Source organism: Dasypus novemcinctus, chromosome 1, assembly GCF_030445035.2.
Source record: "Dasypus novemcinctus isolate mDasNov1 chromosome 1, mDasNov1.1.hap2, whole genome shotgun sequence".
NCBI classification, from domain to species: Eukaryota; Metazoa; Chordata; class Mammalia; order Cingulata; family Dasypodidae; genus Dasypus; species Dasypus novemcinctus.
In genome coordinates, this window is record NC_080673.1 from 109,937,590 (window position 1) to 109,960,263 (window position 22,674).

General features: G+C 35.5%; 1 protein-coding gene and 1 pseudogene across 2 annotated transcripts in view; both read right to left on the reverse strand.

Moving 5' to 3' along the window:
* Positions 1-5,569, reverse strand: part of LOC139436856 (zinc finger and BTB domain-containing protein 26-like) — an 84,259-nt pseudogene extending 78,690 nt beyond the window's left edge.
* GRID2 (glutamate ionotropic receptor delta type subunit 2) overlaps positions 1-22,674 on the reverse strand; it is a 1,588,204-nt gene that overhangs the window by 558,522 nt on the left and 1,007,008 nt on the right. The window lies entirely within an intron of this gene.

Here is a 22,674-nt window from a genome sequence, read left to right on the forward strand (position 1 = left end):
TTAGGGTGAAGCTTAAGAAATGCATTACAAACTGCCAGTATATTGGATAGCTAATGCTCTAGCCTGTCCCCTCAGGTTTTACCTTTGTAACACATTTTAGTGTGGATTCTCAACCGTCCACATCTGCTTCTCTGTGCATGAAGAAATTAAATGCCTGCAGGGTAGACCAGAGGTACCTGGGAGTTATAGTCCCTGGAAAAAGCCTAGGAGAGAGTGACAGTTAACCTGTAAGATAAAAAGTGCAATTCTGTGTTGCCCCTACAATTCCCAGCAGGATTAAGTTCCAGTTACTTACAGTGGTAACTTACTTGAAAACAATTTCTTTATTGGTTGCCTTTGTCTGCCTGTCTTACTTTTGTACCCCTCTGCCAGTGTTTCCAGGGATCACTTCCCTAATGAATTACTTGTACTTGATTCCTTGTCTTGGGGTAAGAGACACATAGACTATCTACATATTTCATCACTGTACATTAATCATGCTTAAAAATAGATCCTGGGATATAATATATACTCAACAAATAGTTGTGGAATTAATTGATTTGTTTTAAAAAAATAAGTGCTACTTGAAGTTATCATTTTCATTCTTGTCGAACCAAGTCCTGGCAAGATGCCTGGCATAAAGTAGACTCGCAATTAATGTTTGTTGAATAAAAGATTGTGTAAAGTTGGCACTATTCTTAAAAATCCATACACACAATCTATCTGCTACTAATAAAGAATATATTAATACTGATTAAGGCAACAGTGTGGATTGAATAATACAAATGTAACCCAACATTATATAAATTATGACCACCAAATTTAGCTACTTAACACCTATTTTTATATTCATTGAATGGAGCAAAAATTATGGTCTTCACTATAAAAATTCTAATATAAAAACTAGAAATCTTTACTACAGAATCTTGTGAATTAGCAATATTTTTTTTCAAAAATGTATACAGAGATGTAACCTTATTTGCAAACTCTACTAACAAATTTGTAACCTAAAATGATCAAATCAAGAGAAAGAAGGGGAAAAGGAATTACTTTTATTTATTTAATTATTTATTTATTTAACAAATAACTGAATAACTACAAGGTGTCAGTCATGTCCTAAAGTCTGTGGGTTTATACTTTTTCGGCTGACACCCACAGTAAGAAATATATTTTGCACCAAGACCCATACATAAATGTATGATGTATAAATACATTGTCATGATTAGAAGTGAAAAAAAAAGCTTCAGTATACAAAATATATATTTACTACATTTTATATACTCTGACAAAACTATTTTCTCCTGTACTGTTTCATTAATAAAAAACCAAACACACAACTTATTAGCCATTAATCTGATTTCAGTACTCACTGTTGGGTCCCAAACCACAATTTGAAAAGCACTAGATTTTGAAGATAAAATTATGAGCTAAAATAGGCATCATATTTCTTCAAAAGATCTTAATTAAACATAAAACAAAAAATTAAAATAAAAATCACCATTGTACTTGCTATAAAGTAAAGATACATGGAACTTTGAAAGTGTGTGCCAGGGGGATTTAAATTGGTGTGGGGGAGAAGAAACAGTAATAGAAGACTTCCTTAGGAAGTGGTATTTGAATAAAGATTTGAGGAATGGTTGGAGCAAATTTTGAGGAGGGGTTAGAGGGAATATTAAAAGGATTTTGTGAGAGGTTGGATATGGAGTGTGAAGGAGGAGAAATATTAGGAAAAACTCTTAGGTTCATGATGTCTCAACCAGATGAATGGTGGTGGTATCTGCTGAAAGGGGGAAGACTAGAAAAGGACCAGGTTTGGGTAAATACAGGAATGGGAAAGTATTATAAATTTGTTATTAAACATGCTGCTTTTGAAGCATCCAAGTGGTGAGGCTAAGAAGAAACCTAAATATGAGGATCTTAATTTCAGAGACAAAAGTTTAGGATTTAGTTCTCTAGGTATGGATCAGTTTAGAAAAAAAAATCTTAGAATCTGTAGCTTTGTTTAGTTGTTACTTATACTCTGATTCCATGTATGGGTTTTAAGGGGCTAGAAAATAAATTACATGCAGAAAATTGGTCCATTAAAGGAAAATAATTTTCATTGTATTAAAAAAAGGCAAAAAAACTAGCTATACTATCAAACATAAGTAAAAGATAGTTGTCAGTTATGATGATGATGATGACGATGATGATAAACATATTACCAAATACTGTGTCTGACATGATGTTAGGCTCTTTGTATGCATTATTCTAATTATTTTTTGAAAAACCGTAAGAAGTAGATCTCCCAGTTTTCAGGATGAGAAAACTAAAGAATAGACAAATAATATAAACAGCCCAAGGTCACAAACCTGTTAAAATTCAAAGCTGGGAAGCAGATGTGGCTCAAGCAATTGAGCTCCCACCTACCACGTAGGAGGTACCGATTTCAGTTCCTGGTGCCTCCTAAAGAACACAAGCAAGACAATGAGCTGATGTCATGGGAAGGCATGGTGATCTGACACAACAAGAGACACAAGGAGGGAAAACATAATGAAATATACAACAAAGCAGGGAGCAGAGGTGGCTCAAATGATTGTCTCCCTCCCATAGGGGAGGTCCTGGATTCAGTTCCTGATGTCTCCTAAAAAATAAAAAAAAACACCAGCACACAACAAAACAGACACAGCAAAATGTAAAAACAAAAAGGGGGTGGGGAGAAATAAAATAAATCTTAAAAAAGAAAAGCAGGGATACCTAAAATACACAGGTTTGTGTCGTCCCTACTTTATTTTCCTCTACAACACTGGTCACCATCAAATACACAGTGTATTTTACATGTTTGTTTATCTTCTGTCTCCCACAACTAGAATATGAGTTCCTTAAGGTCAAGAATTTTTGCCTGTTTTGTTCACTGCTATATCCTTTGTGTTCTATTGTAGAGCCTGACACATAATAGGTATGTAATAAACACTCCATGAATGAATGGCTGTGCTTCTGTTTGCGTTTAGTGGACAAATATACGGACATTGAACAATGCAAACAACTATAAGATCATTTGACAAGGCAGCCATAAAAACTTTGTCAGGTTCTACCATTTTCTATTTTGTTTTTGTAACATTGCTTATTGAGTTGATTGCCCCACAAACTATGTCAGCGACAATTATTTTGGGTGCTATCTTTTTCCAAAAATGTGCCTAACAGGATATACTTATTACTGATTAGATCTCTTTTAATCTGTTTCATATTAAAGGTTCAAGTTTGGAAGAGAATTATAGGGAGGACATACAGCTTAGAATTATAGGGAGGACATACAGCTTAGAACATAATTCAAAACTTTGTTTTAGTTATTGAGGACAAAGGAAACGGGCTACTCCAGGTATTTTAGAATAACATGTTTAAACTTCTCTTATTATACAAAGTTTATTTTTACTTATGAGTATAGAATATAAAGCATATAGAATAATATATAGAAGCATTGCTGTAGCTGGAAGAATGTTGCCAAGTTTCATTGGTGGGAAATGCTAGTGCAGCAGTGCGTTAGTGACTCTAATGGTAATTGAATGAGTATTTTATCTCACCTCTTTTTTTTTTTACTTGAAGGCACAGTAATGTAACTGAATAAAAAAATGCCCTGTACCTAGGGAGGCTGGGTGGTTAAGAGCACTTTATGGATTTTCACTGATTGTGCTCAGGGGGTATAGAAGCACTGATTTGTGTCATATGGATGAATAGATTTGATTCATATGGATGAATAGTTTGATACCTTGTTGTTTAAAAATTGCTTATGTTTAAAGTACACTCCACAGCTAAAGGACCACGCAGATGCCACATTACTGAATAGCATATGGACATCTCCAGGGCTGTTAAAAACGATCACACCAACCGTCTGTTTTTATTGGGGCTTACTGTATTTATACAGTTCTAAGAGAGAAGATTACCCCTTACAATGTAGCTCCAGGGACCTATTTTGAGAAGAAAAGGAAGTAAGGAAAGCACTTGCAAACTTGCAAGAGAAACTTTATGTTCGAGTAATGGTCCCTTTCTTAACAATGTGGCCGTTTTGAATCTTTAAGAGGTCAAAAATATTTTAAGCTAAAAACTTTTTTTTTAAATTGATAACTTAAGTCTTCAAAACCTCCAGGTAAGTTCAATTTGTTGACAGGAGGGAGGTGATTAGCATTTTTGGTTTAGCCAGCAAAACCAAAATCTATCTGAGTTCAAAAATTGTCCCCAACTTTGTTGGAACTTCAGAGTTCCACTTGAAAAAAAAAGGGGGGGAGGGGGCTGAAAGAACAGCTGCACTCTTCAGCAATAACAGAAGTCATATTTCACCTCTGTGGCACATTACTTCTAGTTCTACTCATAAACTGTATCTTCTTTCCTACTACATCGGTAATTTTTTCCCCAGCTTTTGCATTGCCCACAGTGCCTAGCACCATGTTAAGGGTATAATACACCTTCACAGTCAGTGCCTGGTGAATGAAAACATATTTAAAGGGTACGTATACGGGACAAGGCACAGGGCTAAGCACTGGGGAAGACCAGCCCTGGAGATACCGGGTAAAGGGCGTAGCTATTCCTCTAGATATAACTGCTATAACAGAAAAGCAATAAAAAAAATAGATAAGCTGTGAAACAGAAGTTTCCTGTTTATTTGTCCTCTAATTATGTGAAATTTACAAGTAGCTAATTACTCAAATCAAAGAAATTTATGACACCTTGTGGAAGCATCCATCACAGCCATGTCACATAGACCCATTTCAACCAACTTATTAGTAACTTTACAAAAATCTTCTTAATAAAGGGTGCACTATAGAGAGTTTTTGTTTTAAAACCATGCATTTCTCAAACTAATAAGTATATTCTTGGAAAAGTTTTGGAGAACAAATAACAGACATTGTTTTATATGCTTTCCAGTCTTAACATCTTCAAACCACCTGAAAATTCAAATGATTTTTATCACTGTTGAAAAAAACCCCACCAGCAGTTTTCAGTTGTCACAAGAATGCATCCTTCCTGATTAAGTAATCTTTTGAATCTAGTTTTTAGAAATTTTAATTTAATTAGCATTAACTTTTAGCATTTATTGAATACCAGACACTGTTAGGGTGTTTGAGTTCTAAAACCTTACAGAACGTCATATTATTTTTCTCATCTTACAGGTTATAGAACTTAATGATGTTAAATAACTTGCTCAAGCTATTTATTATGTGACAGACCTAAATTTGTAACTTTGCCCCTTTCACCCTAAAGCCAGAGTTCTTAACTACTGGCCTGTTGCTTTTTGACATGAGAGAAAATCAGGAATGAGAGATTTAAAATAACACAATGCCATAGAGCTTTTAACTGCACGTGTATAAAGTAATTAAAAAGTTATTTGTCCCACCGCCTGCCCCTTACCCTCGCCACCGCGGTGCTCCCCCTTCTCGGCAGGCCTCTGCCTAAGGCGCTGGAGGCAGGCCAAGTCCACACAACGCTGCGCGATGCCGCGGGTGTCCAGCGGCCGCCTGAGCCTCCAGGTCCTGAAGCCGCTACTTGTTTCAGTTAAACATTCACTTATCTCTACAGTGTCTGGGCAATATAGTGCATCAGACAAGGCTGAAACCATGGCTAGTGAGAAAGAAACGATGACTAACGCATGGTCAACTTGTAACTTGGAATGGCCTAAGTGTGGATTCTCGTGTTAGAAAACATGGCTAGATTTGAGAATTAGCTGTCACATTCGTTTTCCACCCTCATAACCTACCCACACCCCTTACCCTCAAGTTTATTTTTGTTAATGTGGTCACTAGAATGCTATTGGGAGGCCAGACTTTTGTTAGCTGAGAAGTAATGGTAAATTGTGGTTAGGGGCATGGACTCTAGAAGCATAATACCTGGGCTTAAATCCCCTGCTGCTGCTTACTGTATGCTGGGGAAGTCAGGGGCACACCTAGTGGCCATCTCCCAGCCCTCCTACCTCCCCCTACCCCACACAGACCGTGATGGGGCAGTTGGCCTCTCCGGGGAGTGGCCACAATGGGATCACTTCGTCTGCTCTTTTGGACCTTCTGTGCTGTGTAAATAATAAAGCAATTATTTGCTGAAAGTTTTTGTTGTGCCTCAGCCTGTGTTCCCATGACGCACTATATAGCAACTCACTTCATACTGTAGCTTTGGGCAAGTTACTTTACTCTCCAGGCCCTACATTACCTCCTGGTGTCCTACTGGACACATACAGCAACTTCATACCTTTGTCATTGGATTAAGTGAGTCAATGCATGTTAAGCACATAAAAACAATGTCTAGCAAATAGAATGCCTTATATCAGTGCTAAAGTTATTATACTATCATTAATAATACCCTTTTTAGAGGTGAAAAAAATAATGTTCCAGGAAGTGTTTTTCAAACTATTTTATCCCTTTTGTAGGTCATGAAATTAGTTTAATTATTCTTGAGTTGCATTTTAAAATGAAATATAATCATGTAGAATGAATAAATATCATCAGAATTGAATGCCTATAGAATCAGTAAATATTTTATACCGAAATACATTTGTGTATTTTCAGTTGTACCTAAAATGTACTTCTTAGGGATTGTCATGGTCAAAAATGTTTGAAAAACACTGGCTCAGTGTTACCATGTAGGACACATTCTGGCAGCTTTGTTTCTGGGCAAAAGGGGATTTTTAAATTTTGGTTGCAGTTTTAATGTCAACATTTTCTATTTTCCAGGCACATTAGAAACTGGGGGAAAAAAAATGACAAGAAAATTGTATATAGTCCTTGCCCTCATGGCTTAATGGGAAAACTCTTTTAATCATCTATGTATACAAATAATTGTAAAATTGGTCCTTGCCAACAGAAAGCTTGAAGTCCAGTATGAAAAACACATATTAATAAAAAATAATACTAAAAGTGTGATAAATGATATGATGGAGAGGTACCTGGCATCCTGAAAATCTCTCAGGAAGGAATGTTTAAAGAGGGAAGTCAGGGGCAGCGGACTTGGCCCAGTGGTTAGGGCGTCTGTCTACCACATGCGATGTCCACGGTTCAAACCCCGGGCTTCCTTGACCCGTGTGTAGCCTCCTTGACCCGTGTGGAGCTGGCCCATGCGCAGTGCTGATGCGCGCAAGGAGTGCCCTGCTATGCAGGGGTGTCCCCGTGCATGGGAGCCCCACGCGCAAGCAGTGCACCCCTTAAGGATAGCTGCCCAGTGCGAAAGAAAGTGCATCCTGCCCAGGAATGGTGCCGCACACACAGAGAGCTGACACAGCAAGATGACGCAACAGAAAGAAACACAGATTCCTGTGCCGCTGACAACAGAAGTGGACAAAAAAGAAGACGCAGCAAATAGACACAGAGAACAGACAACCAGGGTGGGGGGAGGAGGGGAGAGAAATAAATAAATAAATAATCTTAAAAAAAAAAAAAAAAAGAGGGAAGTCAGGGAAATGACATTTGCCCTGATTTCCTAAAAACATTACCAGGTGTTAACCAGGTGAAGCTGAGTGGGGGAGGGAAGCAATTTAAGAAAATTAAACAATATTTTCAGAGACTCTTTGGTAAAAGAGAGAATGGCCCATTGCCAGAAAAAAGTCAGTAGGTGCCATAGGATCACCGCACAAAGTGGACGAATATGGTTCTGGCTGAGGCAAGAGAAGTAGGCATAGGCCTTGAAGATAGTATTAAGAATGTTGTTAACATTAAAATAAAAGTTTTCTTAAAATTTTGTTTATCCTAACAGCAAAAGGGCATATAATTCAGAAGGCACAATAATATGATCCACTGGTTTAATTTTTACTTAAAATTTCAAGAAATAAATTAACATTATCTCAGCTGCTATAATTGACTAAACATGGTGATGATCAGATATGCATTTGTAAAAGATCATAAGAACTTCTCACCAAGTAGTTTTAAATGATTAGTTTTAGATGCAAGGAGGGAAAGGGACAAAAATGTCTCCACAGTAAAAACAAGTATTATTTGATCTTATTTATGTAATGTGTGTGAATAAAGCATATAAATGTGTAAGCACGAATGTGGTGCTATTGAAATGTTAAAGGAATACAAGAACAGAGTCAAAAATATAAAAAAGAAAAAGGAAAAGAAAAGAAAACTTTGCTACTGGACTGGATTTTTAGTGTCCTTTTTACACTCTTAGAAGCAATCACATGCCATGGGATTGTTAAATTTTAGCAAAATTTAGTCCATTAGCAACAATATGGAGCTTTAACATGAAATTTATTGTTAACACTTCTTTATGAACCATTGGGCAGTTTGCCATATTTTAAACTTATAAGTGAGTCAATGCCTTACATAGCATGTCTTCATGAAGGCCAAGGGAAATGCATTTTTTCAGCTCTAGGAATAATTATATCTATGAGCAAACCTTTTGTACTATACATTGGAAGCCATGACTGAATTGGACTCCATCTTGCCCAAAAGTAAGAGTAGTGTCAAACCTTAATTCTAGTTTCTGAATCCTTTCCCCCAGTTTTATCTCTTTTTTTTTTTTCTTAGTTGTCTTAATATGAATTTTTGTAGGCCACCAACAATCTTTTCAACGGTCAGTGTTGTCCATACATACTTACATACAAAGAGCAATAAGATACCAAAATAAGAAAAAACCATTCCTGCACCAGCTGTGGGGGGACAGGGAAGAAAGCAGTGCTAGGCAACACAGATTGAGAGTCACTGCTGTTCCTTAATGAAGTGGCATTGTGAGTTGATATTATAACTTATAATATCTTAACCATGTATTTTTATGTAAAATAAACTATATAGATGTATATGTTCTAGAAGCAAATCCATTTCATTGGCTCTTAATTTCTCAAAATAAAGAACATCTACAGGTATTGCTGTGTGTGAATTTCTGAACTGAAGAAAACCTAATTGGCTATTATTGAGTGGTCATAATCAGGTAGCCATCATCTCTTAAAGGATTCTCTCTATGAAACCACATGTCTTCATGTATTCCAATAAGCTACTTTGTAGAGAAACAGATATAGTAAATAACCAATTTCTTTGAGCTTACATTGAATACAGTTTCTTAATACAGGAGGAATCTTTAACCCCATTATCTTTGCTTCAACTAACATTTTCTTCCATAAGTTTATTTGATTGTGTCAGCTTGATAATAGAAGTAAAAAAGGTTGATTATTCATTCAAGCAATATGACTAATAGTTAATCTTTTAGCTATGGAATATCTTTTCTTTGCATAAAATATACCACCATTTTGTACAAAACACAGGAAGATCATAAATGACCACTTATAAGTGACAAATGAATAGAAAGATTTATCATTTTAAAATTGCTTTACTCAATTTTCTAAAATGTTTCTTATTATATAACAGTCCTTTGAGCAAAAGAATGCATGTTATTTCACACTTAATAAAACAAATACTATTTCTGCCTTGAAGGAAAATTATAGGAAAGAATTTAGTTCACTGAGAAAGATTCATTCAAGGAATGGAAAAATCAATCTAATATTTCAAAAGAGAAAGACTACTTCTCATTTTAACAAGCCTGGTATTCACAGTGTATGAGGAAAAACATGACAATTAAGCATAGAAAACACAAGGACTGGAGGAAACTCAAGAAAAATATATTTGGTAACTTCATGAGAAGTGACACTTAAAACCCTCACAAGAAGTCATTATTTTTATTAAAAACTCAAACTTTTACATTGGTACAAAATATTCATGTATAGATAGCAGCTCAGTGCAAACAGAATATATGAAAAGATAGAATCTATTTTTAATATAGATAATAAAAAGAGTGTTGGTGAAGAAGCTCAGAATTATGCGCTGCTACCCAATTCTCTCTAGACAGATGGAGCACCTCAGGCAGTTAGCCTCTATTTCTCCTGCAAGATGGTAGCCATCTAATGGCAAAGCTGGAGCTACTCAAGGGGCAGGATACCAACTGTTCATCACCAACAACATCAGCTATGCTCCAGGCTGTGCATGAATTTAGCACAGATTCTGATGTCTTAGATTGTAAGCACCAGACACTCTGGTGAAATTTGGGATGAATAGAAGTACTCTATTTCTAAGTAGCTTTCGAACCCAGGATATCCTCACATCTAATAATAATTTTGATTTAAATATTATTGTGACACTTTCTGATGTTTACATTAAAACTGCTGCATCACTACAGTGCTATTTACTGGAAACAATGCTGAGGTTAATCTATTGAGTATATTCACAATGCCTGTAACCCTGTCTCTTGACTTGAGAGACAATAAAAGAAGAAAAGGCTAATGTCATTTGAGAACATTGCTGATAGCATATGGTAGGAAAAGAGATCAACTCTATATAAAATCATATCTTTCTTGACAGAGAATACAAATATTCAAAATTTAATTTGGGCAATTTTTAATATATGTTGATAAATTATTAGGAATAGCTCCCTTAGTTTCCTAGGGCTGCCCTAACATAGTACTACAAAGTGGATGCTTTAAAATAATAGAAATTTTAATGTCTCACAATTCTGTAGGCTAGATGTCTGAAATGAAGGTGTCATCAGGGCCATGCTCCATCTGAAACCTTTAGGGGAGAATCCTTCTTTGCCTCTTCCCAGTTTCTGGTGCTTGCTGTCAATCCTTGGCATTCCTTGACTTGTGGATGCATCACTACAATGCCTGCCTCATCCATCTTTGCATGATCTTCTCCCTGGTGTCAATCTGCATCTGTGTCCAAATTTTCTCTTTTTATAAGGGCACTAGTCATGTTGGATTAGTCATACTTATCTAGTTTGCCCTCATTTTAATTTATCACATCTTCAAAGATCCTATTTCCATTAAGGCCATATTCATAGGACCAGGATTTAGGACTTGAACATATCTTTTGCAGTGACACCACTCAACCCATTATAATGGCCTCGGTTAAAAGGCATTTACACTTAATTATTAAAGGAGGAAACATTGGGGAAGGAGGTGATAATAGTGTGTTCTAATTTATCCCTTTGTCCTTTGAAACTATTCGGTCAAAGAATATTATAAGCTTTTATGTCTGCAATTCTGATAGACTGCTGTTGATGAAGCTTGTGTAAGGGAGGCATCCCATTTAGGTTTTGCCTTCAGAATTGACAATATAATACAAGGGTGATCACCAACATTCATTAAGTCAATATGACCCCCTTTAGTTGAACAACAGCATAGTAACATAGTCATATGGATATGGTAATACGTTAACACATTAGTAATATATGTTAAAATGTCTTTTGAAGCAAAATAAAGACAAGGAAATGTCTTTTGGTTAAGTTATACTCATGCAATCTCTTTCCAATTCTATGTGAATTTTCTAAACTCCTCCTTGACAAGGAGGAATGCTCCTAACGTATGCATTCATTGATGGCTGTAGTGCTACTGGAGGGTACAGAGTGGAGTTATTGAAACTGACTTTTGAGGTTCTACCTGACTGTGTCTTAGGACATCGCTGTGGAGACTTGCCCTTTTGTAGGCTCCTGCCTGCTTGGAGTGAAGCATCTAGTGTCTTCTGGTATTTTTTCTTTGCTTTGCTTTGCTCTGCTTTTCTCACTTAAGATATAAGGAATAGAGGCAAAAAAAAAAAAAAATTTTCTACTGAGCACCTACTGTGATTAAGGGATAGTGTTGGTTATTTTATATTTATTTCTTACTTTATCTTCACAATAACCCTATCATCATTTGACCACTTTAAAAATCAGGAAACTTCTGCTGGCTTATCCTAGGGAAATATTGGTTGTGTCATTACAATGTAAAGTTTTATTGCACATAGCATTTAGCTAATTAATTAGTTATTTCCAAAGAACAATAAAATTTTACAAAAGAACGTGATTTAGGAAATAATTTGTTTGAGATGGCAATCAGAACCCTTGTGGGAGTATCTATCTACTGACTATATATATATATATATATATATAGTTACATGTATATACATATGTAACACTGATTGGATTAAAAAGAGAAGTACGAGTGAACAAAGTTCAAAGTCCTTTGCAGGGAAACGGACTTTGGCCCAGTGGTTAGGGCGTCCGTCTACCCTATGGGAGGTCCGCGGTTCAAACCCCGGGCCTCCTTGACCCGTGTGGAGCTGGCCATGCGCAGTGCTGATGTGCGCAAGGAGTGCCCTGCCACGCAAGGGTGTCCCCCACGTGAGAGCCCCACGCGCAAGGAGTGCACCCCGTAAGGAGAGCTGCCCAGCGTGAAAAGAAAGAGCAGCCTGCCCAGGAATGGCACCGCCCACACTTCCCGTGCCGCTGACGACAACAGAAGCGGACAAAGAAACAAGACGCAGCAAATAGACACCAAGAACAGACAACCAGGGGAGGGGGGGGGGGGGGAAATTAAATAAAATAATAAATCTTTAAAAAAAAAAAAAAAAAGTCCTTTGCAAACAAACAAAAGATCAGAATAGGTTCCAAGGAGGAGACAGTCTTTGAAATGGGTCTTGAATGATAGAGTGATTTCCTGCAAGATAAAATCTGCATCTATTGGAGAGTGAGGATTGGGGAAAGAGCGTGAGGAAGCTCCCTGGTCAAGTTAATGACACAAACAGGGACAAAGAGGTGAGCAGGGTGGTAGGAAATCAGTTCTTAACTCTGAAGGAAGATTTAGGCTATAAAATGGAGGAAAATGAATTTGTAAACAGTGCTCAATTTAGACGAAGGAAAAAATTAAGTTGCATGGAAATTCTGGGAAAAAAATCCCTGTTATAGACTTTATTGGTATTGGTATTATCTGATCTTCCTGATTAATCCATCTTCTTAACAGGACACACTTCGCTCTGCAACTCTATCTTCAAGCCACTATTCCTATCACCTTGACTTACAAGTGTAAAACTTAGGTTTACAACTTGTGTTCAGACTATTTTCTTGGCATAGTCAAGCCTTTCGCTTATATAATAGTTCTGTTTTGGTTTTTCTTCAGTCACAACTTACTGTTGTATTATATGTAAATTCAAGGACATATTCTCAATATGCAGAAAAAAAAGGTTTTTCTTCTGACATTTACTACTATTTGGAATTTAGAAGTATTTAGGCATAAATTATAGCTCTGCTCCAAAGAAACTGGACCATTTATTAATACCTAAAATATATTAAATTTGTAACATAAAATAATTTAAGTAAACTGAAAATAACTTCTTTAGGATTTAGAAAAGTGTTTAGTCCTTGTAAATCCAACTCACGGTGCAGGTTTTTATTTCAAAGCAACACAAATTGCTTTGATTACCTATTATGCAACATTATTCCTATAAGCAATAGAGAGAATTGCACTCTGAGTCACTGTCATCCATTGACTTCCATAATCACTTCAAATGCTTGTTTAAAAAAGACTGAATTTTAAATAATTCCAATTTTGGTATTTGCAACATTATGATTTTGCTCATTTTTAAACAAGTTTTCAAAACCTTCATTTTACCATTAAACTACCTCTTTGGTATTAGACATACCAGGAACTTTTATATAATTTCCCTCTCCTAAGCAAAATTGCCTTGTAAAAACAGTGAATTTAGAAGAAAAAAGGTATATGATCATTCATGTTTTAAATTTCACTTGGATTTTGCCATGTCAGACAGTTAGTATTGTTTCCAAAATGTCCAGTTAGAAAGGGTAAGTTTGTGTTCTTAAAACTTGAACCTTAATCATACAGTTCCTGATTTTTCTTCTTTTTTAATGTACAAGTTTTATTAGTCCCCTTTTCATGATAAAGATTTATATAGAGAGAAGTTTTAGAATCTTTCTTATAGAAAAATGAGATAGGAAGAAGGATCTAGACGTGCTAGCCAAAGAAGTATCAGGAGAGAGAGGCTTCCTCAACCTTGATGAATTCTAATGTTCTGTAAGAGAGCTGATCTTTAAAGGCATTTGAAATGCACAGACTCAGGCAATGACAGGGCAATAAGACTCAGGTGGCCCAAACCACATAAATTGACTTGAGCAATATTTGTATTACAGTTTGCTTTCTGGGAGTGTAGGTATTACATATTGGAAACACAATTATGTAGTGTGCTTTTAATTATATCACCTTGCCTGTGATCTCTGGTATAGTATATAAAGTCAGATGAGATACTGAGAAACTGCAGTTTTCTTTGGTTTAAAAAAATCCAAACATCACTGATTTACCTTTATTTTTCCTCTTTTGCAATAAGGCTAGAAGAAATAATATGTATAGCATCCTGTCATTTACTCACCCACCCATCCACTCACTCACTCAGTTAATATTTATTGAACATCTAGTATACGGGCCAGGTGTTGAAGATCTTCATTTTCAAGGAGCAAGATCTCCTTATTAAGATAAAAATACACCAAAATGTAACAATGGTCTTTATATTCTAATTCTATTTTTATTTGCATATTTCATACAAAGTAATTATATTTCCTATATAAAATTAATGATTATTTTCTCCATAATCGGTATAATTTGCCATAATTCTGAAAAAAACAAAAACAAAACTAAAGTCAAAAGTACACACATAGACCCGAAGATTTTGCCTCAAATTCAAAAATAATTGGGAGAGGGGACTGAAAATGTATCCCTTCTATTGTAGTTGTTTATTTTAAACTGTAATGAAAAGTTTTAATGGCTAAACCTCTTCTGATGTTTACAATTTACATTTAAAGAAATAGGAAGTAAAAATGGGCAATGAATTGCCGTGTTCTTATTTCCTCCTGATGCAAATGTATCAAACTCTTCTTATATTGGTACATTAGGGTAGCAAATTGAAGGCATAAACATTAATAAAATTAGACAAGAAACTGCAGGTAAGAAAGTAGAGAATGGTAGAAAATCTATCATCTTCTAAGGAGAGGAAAATCAGACTATATGTGAAAAAAATGAATGCTAGTACAAAAGTAATGAACAGTGAAACCTAACTATAAACTCTTTAATAATATGTGCTACATAGTACATTCATTAATATACTTCTCGACATGAAATATTATAGAGATTGAACTAGGTCCTTGCAGTATATAAATCACAATCTGCAATTAAATTTTGGAATGTTCATGAATTCTGTCTGCCAGGGCATTAGAGGCTATCTATTCTCTGAAAGAGTAGTGAAGTTCAGGGGTAGCTAAATTCTCAGTTCATGCTTCTAAATAACTTGAAACTTCCATTTAGCTATTTATGGGGCTATTTATTTTTTTAAAAGTAGACAATTGATCAGGAAAGTCAGGCTTGGCATATAAATTTTTCCCATTGCACATAGCTAGCCTAGAGCCGTAACTGAGCACCCAGCCTCAGTAGATTGGTTCCCAGAGACTGTTAGAATTAACAGCCTCAATGCTTCCTCTGAGTTGTTAGGTCTTAAATTTTAGAGAAATATGATATTATTTAAAAATAAGTATCCTTAGACTTCTTCTAAGACACTTTCATACAGTTGTCTGGGCTGGGGGTTGGGGATTTGTAATTTTCACAAAATTTCTAGGTAAGTATGTTATTTTAGGCAATGCTAAACTCATGTTGAGCAAAGACATGGAACTATCTGGGAAATGGTATTATATATAAATAGTGACTGCCCCCAGAGTAGGAATATCATTCTGTTCTAACAAAGCACCATTCATCACAATTACAACATGGCTTTTTCGGGCACATTGGACATTAGTAGCTATGGTTATTTTATATATATATAATCTAACACATTTTCAAAAGTACATAACTTTTAATACAGCATCCTTTCACTTCCCATGTGTTGGGGACACCCAATTTAAAAATTGCTTTGTGAAATTAGGTAGGGTTGAAGGCTGTGGATTGATATAAAGGATTGCCTAAGAGTGTGACTGCTTTAGGTCTCTTGTCATTGTTTATGCCAGCTAAGGGCAGACCTTTCCAAAAGCTGGCATTTTGCTGCCAAGTCATTTTTTTTTAACTAAAAATTTTATTGAGGTATAGCATTCATGCATGAACATACATAAACAATAAGTGTGTAGTAAATGATGCGAACTTGCAAAATAAACATGCATATCACAACCAAGGGCTCTTATACGTCATCCTACCACCAACACCTTGCATTGTTGTGAAACATTTGTTACAGACTCATTCATATTAATTTTTGTTACAAAAATTACAAAGATGGGGCTTCTGGGTATTTAGGTCCACATTCTATTTTAAGGATGTATGTTCAATTTTCATAAATTGTTCTTGGAGGCCCAATTATCATTCCTGTCCATCTTGGAAGTGTCATGTCTTCATCATCTTCTAGATCCCAGCTAACTGTGCCATCTCCCACTCCTTCTGGTCTTCTTCAACTTCTTCCAACTGTTAGAAATTGCAAGAAACTTTTACTCTTGAACCCATGGTGTCTTCCATCTTGTATCACTGTCACTCAAAGGCCTGTCCTTCTGATGCATGTTTTAATTTTAATATCTCAGCTACCTATTCAGGTAGACTGTAAACTCCTTGAGGACATAGACTGGGTTTTCTTGTAGTTTGTTGACTTGAAAGTACTGCACACATGTTGGGTGTATAATATTAACTAAATAAGTGAATGAATGAATAATTTCAATCAAAAGAAGCAATGATGAGGGGATTGTGGGAAGTTGGCAGAGTTGGGAGCTCCCGGACTCAGTCCTTCCATAAAAGCCACTATAAACAAGCAGGAAATGCCTGAAACAACTATTTTGAAACTGCGGAGGCCAGAAGAACATTGTGCAACATATAAAGAAAAGTGGGAGGAAGAGGCTGATAAATTATGGGGAAAAAAAAATAGTAAATTATTCTCTCCACTTGGTGGCTGCTGGCACCCATCCCCCACCCTCCCAGCAGGCCACCATGGGGTTCTGTGTCTGGCTAAATAACTGGTGACAGAAAGGGACATAAAAATCCTTTTCCCCAAGAACTGGGATGGGCATGACGGATCACTGATCACAGCTTTTGATTAGCAGATTCGGATCACTGGGGGCCTGGCTCTGAGGGCACCCATTGTTTCAACCTGCCTGGGACAGGCACCGTAGAGGAGGCTTAAAGACACAATCCTTCCTCAGGACTTTGTGGGGACAGTTAGTCGAAGGGCCACATTTGCTGGGCAGGCTAAGAAAGCACAGCTTTGGGGAGCTGTGGAAGAAATTCTTAGCTCCCTTCCTGGGCCCCTGTTCAGGGCTCCCCCTTCATGGATCCCTGGCACTGTTTCAACTTGGCCCCCAAACATCACCCCACCACCAACACCTCGCACTGTTGTGAAACATTTATTGCAGGCTACGAAAGAGCATCATCAAAATATTACTACTAACTATAGCCCATATCTTATATTTAGTGTATTTTCCCCCAACCCACCTGAATATTAACACCCAGCATTAGTACTATACATTTGTTATAATTCATGAGAGAACATTCTTGTACTTATTTTATTAACCACAGTCCATCTTTCACCACAGGATTGCCTGTGTTATACAGTCCCAGGCTTTCTATAATCCATTCAGAGCATACATTCAGTGGCTCTCATTTTTATCACAGTGTTGTGCTGTCACCACCTCAGTCCATTTTATAACATTTTCATTCCTGCAAAAGGAAAAATACCATACCTCTTGCCCCCTTATTGTTGCCCCATAGAATTCATATAATACCTTCTTTGTCCTTGCTGCAAAAACATTACAATCTTATTGTTAACTATTATCCATAAATTAATTTAGTTGTAATTTTCCTGTGCCATCACCATATTCTTAATGCTTTGTAAAAGAACATTCTTATATTTACACTATTAACCACAGTCTTCATCCACTACCAAAATCAATTCCTGGATTATTCTCTAGCTTCCTTTTAATTGAAATTTTTATTCACACACTATCCCTTTCAGAATCACATTTATAAATCAACAGTATTAGTTATACTCACTGTAACCTGTTACCATCAATTCTATTCATTTCCCCACTTTTACAATAAACCTTATTTTAAAATTGTAAGCATCAGCTTTCATTCTCAGCTGACATTATATCTTCTAGTAACTTATACTCTAGTTTACTTCCATGAGTTTGCTCATCGTTTTTAGTTCATATTAGTGAGACCATACTTATATTGTCCTTATTTCACTGAACATATTCTCAAGTTTCATCCATGTTGTCATATGCATCCCAATTTCATTTCTTCTTACAGTTGAATAGTACTCTATTGTATGTATATACTACTTTTTATTTATCCATTCATCAACCTCACTGGGATTTGATATCCATGTTACATAAAATGATCATGTGATTCAATGATAAAAAAGACAAGTAACGCAATTAAAAATGAGCAAAAGACTCAAATAGACATTCTTACAAAGAGGAAATACAAATGGCCAAAAAACACATGAAAAAGATGTTCAGCATCACTAGCTATTAGGGAAATGTAGATCAAAACTATAATGAGGTATCATTTTACGCCTTATAGATTGGCCATTAATAAAAGTAAATAAATAAGTAAAAATAAAGAAACAACAACAAAAACCCCCCAGAAATATACAAGCACTGGAAAGTATGTGGAGAAACAGGAACACTCCTTCACTCTTGATGGGAATGTAGAATGGTGTAGCCTCTGTAGAAGACAGTTCGGCAGTATCTCAAGTAGCTGGATATAGAACTGCCATATGATCCAGCAATCTAGTTCCTAGTAATATATTCAGAAGAACTGAAAGCAAGGATGCAAACTGACTTTTGCATACTGATGTTTAGAGCAGCATTATTCCCAATTGCTAAAATATGGAATCAACCTTAGTGTCCATCAACCAATGAATGCCAAGTCTTTTGTTAAAGCAAAGTCATCCTTAGAGGAATTGAACATAATTTCTTCCCTTCTAGGATAGTTCAGACTTGGTGGCCTAGCCCAAACAGCACAATTAATCAATCTCAGGCTCCATATTAAAGAATAATGAGGTACTTTAAAAAACAGGTAAGTAACAATTCATTTTCCTCCTGTTTCCTCTACTGCACCATCAAGCAATGGACTCAAAATGCAAGGATACACTTTGTCACATTATTCCATTTTCATTGTGTATATGAACTTCAAACCTTATGATAAGACTAGAAATATATAAGAGGTTAGTTTATTTGTTTGCTTCTTTCTTTTTTAACACATATTTTATGGAATAAATTTTGAAAATTTTCTAACAAAGGTTGTTACTTATGGCTCTTTTTTTTTTTAAATAGCTGTAATATTAAAAACAAGAAGGAAGTTAATTGCAAATTTATCATAGAAGGGAAAGATTTATAGGATTCCCACCATTCTTTATACATGACCCAGCAATTTGATGATGCAGAATGGAGAATATAAAGCAAGTAGGAACTTCATATTTTATTTACTTATTTCACCCAGGATAGTGATTATTTTCACCCAAAACTACACAGCCTCAGAAGACTAGAACTCACTGTATTATGCTGATCACATAGATGATGTTTGGAGACAGACTGCCTCAGTTCAAGTTCCAGCTTCCCCATTTACTTTGTAACCCTGATCCTGTTAAAAACCTAAGTCAGATAATGCCATTCCAATTTTCAGAATTCTCTAGTAACTTACTTTCTCCTTCAGTAAAAGCCAAAATCTTTAAAAAGACCTGTAAGTCCGCCCTCTCCTCCTTTTATAACCACCTCTTGTTATTCTCTCCAGCCATACTGTCCTTCCTTGCCTTTGCTCCTCAAATATACTTGGCCCATGCACACCTCAGAAACTGCATATATATGTCTTGCAAAAACTGTTTTTCAAACCGTCTGTACAGTACTTTCTCGTGACCATGTCTCAATGTCTTCTCCCTGAGGTCTTCTCTAAGCTCTTGAACTTTATGGAAATCTTCACTTCCCACTCTGGACCTTCTCATTCATTATCCCTTTTCTCTGCTTTATTTTCTCAAAAAAACTCTTCGCCAAATAAGTATCATGCAGCAAATGTATATATATTATTCATTGCCTCTTTTCCTCCACCACGATGTAAGCCTTTCCCCGCCCTTCCATGTAGGGGTTTTAGTTTATTTTGTGTATCCCATTCATCGCTGTGTGCCCATTGTTTAGAATAGAGTTTGCCACCTAAAAAACTCGTGCAAGTATTTGTAGACTGTTGAATTTCATCCTTTATTTTTCTCAGACCAGAGAACAACGAAAAGACATAAGCAATGAGGGCATTTGCTCCAGTTAATATCTTGAAGGATCCATTTTACTCAAAACAGTTTAAAATACAATGTTATTGCATTTGAATAATTATTTGTGTCTTTGAAAATCCTATTTTCTGCAAAAGCCATAAGAGATGATGAATATGTGCTCCTTGTTTCATAATCTATGTTCCCCATCCTCTGGGTTGACCAGATAATTAAAAATCCTCCTTTCCATTTAAGCCATAATATACAAAGTAGCCAGGCACAAAGGGGATGTAATGCAAGTAACCAAAAGAATACAGAACCAAAACCCAGGATTTATTAAAGTCAGGAGAATACAGAATCATGTGGAAGAGATAAAGAAATTTTGCTGGGGAAATTTATTTAGTATTAAATTCATCATTTTTCCTCTGAGAAAACATTTTCAAAAGCTTAAGATGCCATTTGTTGGCAGCATATCAGTTTCATAATTCAAGAGAAGCCTATAAACTACAAAGTAACATAGAGATTGGGTTCATACGTAGGAACTATTTCATTTATATGGTGTTTTATGTCTAAGTAATGACAAATCTTAAAAATGAAGAAATGGTTTAAAGTGCTACACGGCTAGGTATCTGTAAGGGAGGCTGGTGCACTGTAGCAGAGGTGTGTCCCGAGATGCTACTCAAGAGAACTGCTGAATGATATTACCATTCTCCTAATTGGCCAAATCATTAACTTTCTTCTTGTTTAGCTTCTCCATTTCTCAGCCTTGCAACCAGTAGGTCACTAACTCCTATCACGGTTACCTCAAAAATCGACCTTCTTCCCATGCCTATAGCTTTAAACTTACATGTCATTTCTTACTGACACTTTACCAACAATTTCATAACTCCCGGCTAGCCATTAGTGTCTCCTCAATCCCTCCTTCACATGCTGCCATAGCCATCTTCTTTTACACGCATGCACAAAAATCAACATGGGATATAATCTAAACTTTGTAGTTTGGCATAAAGATGCCTTTCAAAATGTGAGATGATTGTTCCAGTCATATCTACTACTTTTGCCTTACTAACATCGGCAGAGAAAGTATCAGAGAGGTCTGGATTTCACATCACTGTATATTTTCTGAATATATAGGTACAGTAGGTTATATTGAGAATTAACTTGGATATCATTTTTTTAATGCATAGTAATTGTGTGGTTTTAGAGATAGAGGGGATATTAAAAGAATAAAGCATTCCATCAAGTTCAAAGGTATTTAAAGTTAAATGGAAAAAAGCATTTACATATTTAGGAGTCAAAATACTTAAAATCCAATCAGTCATATGATAGTATGGGAGGGTTGCAGACTATATAAGTGGGTCAAGGACCCATATTATGTGAGTCTCTCCAATTTATAAAGTTATGTTAAAGATGATATCTAGGTCTCAGTATATTCCTGTATAATCCTGTTCAAAAGCCTGTCAATGTCTTAGCTGAATATTCCCCAAATTGCTCAGGATTATCTAATTACTACTTTAATAGATAAGTTCCTTTCAACTTTGGAGAGATTTAAAATTAATAACAGAAATGTTTAAGAGAATCAAAGCAGACATATTATCTTCATGTTAGATATATTACTATTTTAAGTCCTAGTGAGTTTCAATATTTTATGCATCTGAAATATGCCTAATTGGAGTAATATATATTTGAATAACTAATTTAGACATTGATTATAAACTAGACCTTTTATTAAGTTTATATATAGTATTGGAGCTTTTAAACAAAATTATGAATCTATATATTTATACATTTATTAGAATTATTAAATACTTGGGGTACTTTATCAATCAGATAACTGAAGTAGAGTACTTAAAAATATAATTAAATATACTTAATATACATTTCAGTTTATAATATTTGAAGATATTTAGTTAACTATTTAAATGAGATCAAATATTATTCAAAGACTTTTAAAAAGTGGTTCTTAAAACTGAGAGAGAGACATTGGCAAAGACTTGTAAAGTCACAAGCTTAATAAGGGAGCAGATCTTTTGATTTGTAACTTTAATAATTTGTATATTAATTTTTAAAGCCAAAGCAACTCCTGAATAGTCTTTACCACCTACAAAAATCACCCTTAAATCTACCAAAAATTCATTATGAAACACTCTCTAACTCCCTTTAGCAAAATAGCTCTTCTTTTTCTATGATCTCATAATAAGATTTTCCTTTCACTCTAAAAATACATTTATTTCTGTTTAAAATTGTTTTCTTCACTGAACTGTAAGTTGCATACAACTTATATTTATATAATTTATGTATATTTAGTATATACTCAAATAAGATTCAATGAATTAATTCCATTCTTTTTTCATCCTGAAACTATTTCCTGGATAACATGATGCTTCATTCTTTTAATAAAGCTATTGCTACTTCTTCTCTCACCATTTCTTCATTAGGGCTAAAACCTTTCCCTCTACCCCATATTGTGTCATTACCAGTTCTCCCACAGAGATCTCATCTACTTTCACAGTTTTTAGCTCAGTTATTACCACTGCATCAATCTTTGCTTTAGATCTCCATTCCCACATTTCTGATTACCTTCTAGACATTTCTTCTGAGATGTCTTATCTCACCAAATAACAGCTTAAAAAAAAGCAAAATCATGCCTTCAAGGCCAACTCATTTTGCGGATTTCTCAATTTCCAGTTACTTTTCTAGAAACTTA